Genomic DNA, 2059 nt, shown 5'->3' on the forward strand with positions numbered 1-2059 from the left:
TACTCCGCCACCTTGACGCAGAGCTTTTCTGGGTGAGCGAAAGTGAATTCCTGCGGCGGTGGTCGTGTCGTTTCGTCCGTCTTACAAGTGGCCGGGTTTCTTTGTCTTTCGCGCCCCTCACTGAAGTGTAAGTGAGGTGTGCGCTAGCCCGCGTTCGCCTCACCAGTTGGTCAATTTTCGCTTTGTACCGTAGCCTGACGTCACTCTCAGTCCCTGCTTTGCAGGATATCTCGTCTCGCCTGAGACTCCTAGTCTACACTTGTTGTGATCCACCCTTTTTTGAATTTCACTGCCAAGTGTTGCTTTGAACATTGTACGTTTTGTAAATAAAATGTTTCTATACAGTATCTGTTCTTATAAGCTTAATATCTGATAGGGGCCCTATATGGGTCCTCGATATTAACTTTGTTTTTGCAGCCAGGTGGGGTACTCCGGGCTTGCCCGGAACCTGCCAGGTTCGGCCCTGTATTGCAGTGCAGCAGAGATCGGCCCAGTTCCTTCGGGAACAAATATTTTAATCTAAAATGAGACTCTAGCACAGTAGTAGCATAGAGTAATTTACACAAGGTAAAGAGCGGACACTCCCATAGGCCCCAGTGGTCCAGATAGGCCAGCGACAGCTAGGGCTCCTAGCAGGTGGCATTAAGCATAAGCTGCTTCCGGTTCCGGTTAAGTTTTGGCAAATTCCATTGGTCATTTTGGAGCGCGCCGGGATCAGTTGACCAGATTCGGAATGGAGCACACGATCCGAACGGGGTCGCGCCGCCTACGGATCCCCAATGGAATTTGACCACTGCTCCAGGATCGGCGTGTGCCTTCCCGTCATTCACCTGCCCGGGAATCCCCTTTCTGCAACTGCCAGGGTCCTTTCGAAGACGTTTTCGCAATCGCGGCGCTAACACGTGTTCGACGCACGAGCGGCAGGAATGGCTCAGGAGCTTCTAGCAAAGATTGCAGTAATGCCGGAAGCTGCTCGAGCAATTTGACGGCGCACTGTCGTCAAGCAGCAGCAGCAGTAAGGCGGGCGGTACAGGCGGCACCTCCCGAGCGTCCATTACGAATTCTTCTGAGGCGAGATGGGCGAGCGAGATCAGGGGAGATACCCCGCAAGAGAGGAAGTCCCGTGTGTGCGCCGAGGGCTGGCCCGGCTGGTTTCCGGTTAAATCCGCCGAAATCGGCGGAGCGACTTTTCTCGGGTCCAGATCAGGATCTGGAGCGGGAGCTAATCCAAAACGGCCAGTGGAACACGTCTGTCTCGATTCCGATCGCCCGGAGAAATAGGATTGCTCCAGAAAAGTCGATCCCGGCGCGCTCCAAAACGACCTGTGGAATTCGCCATTAGTTTCGGTTTCGGCATTTCTGCTCCGGTTCTCCAGTACCCTTCACCTCTTCTTTTCTTTCTCTCTCTCTTTACTCCTTGCCTCCCTCCTAGCGAGGCTCTCGGGAGCTGCTCGGTTCCCGCAGCCGCTTCTTTTTCTTTCTTTTTTTTAATGTTCACGCAGTTTTTATTTAATTTTTACGATAAAATTCGCACATAATCTGTCAAACACTATTTTTATACTTAACAAAACAGAGGTCTATATCCTCTTTGTTTGCTTTTCTACTGTTAAACATTGAAGTTACACAATCTCCACATTGACTCCTGACTGGCGGAGCATTTTGGGGTCAACAACAGAAAGTGATTCGAAAACATTTTATTGGCCCACATTCGTATATACATGATTTACTTCAGGCGCTCTGTATGTTTTATAATAGAAAGATACAAAAATAAATGAATATGAAGGAGTTCGGCATATTGCACACTTCGTAATATATTTTTAGTGGAACCATGTTAACAAAACTTTCCACAGGGAACATGCTGAGTGATCCCTTTGCTTTCACGACGACTCGGGCACAGGAAGTAAGTGCAGAAATCAATAAGACATCGCTATCATCACCAGTTATAACAATATAGTAGGAGAGCGAAGCATAGAGCGGAGAGCACAAATTCCCTATTCTTGGCTAATATAAAGCACGAATCGGGCATAGCCTGAAACACAGTGTGGGAGAGCCATTACCA

General features: G+C 49.0%; 1 pseudogene; it reads left to right on the forward strand.

Moving 5' to 3' along the window:
- Positions 1–326: 326 nt before the first annotated feature.
- LOC115322899 lies at positions 327–499 on the forward strand (annotated as a pseudogene).
- The last annotated feature ends 1560 nt before the right edge of the window (positions 500–2059 follow it).

The sequence above is a fragment of the Ixodes scapularis genome, unplaced genomic scaffold (genome assembly GCF_016920785.2).
Source record: "Ixodes scapularis isolate PalLabHiFi unplaced genomic scaffold, ASM1692078v2 PGA_scaffold10__122_contigs__length_95168666, whole genome shotgun sequence".
NCBI lineage: Eukaryota > Metazoa > Arthropoda > Arachnida > Ixodida > Ixodidae > Ixodes > Ixodes scapularis.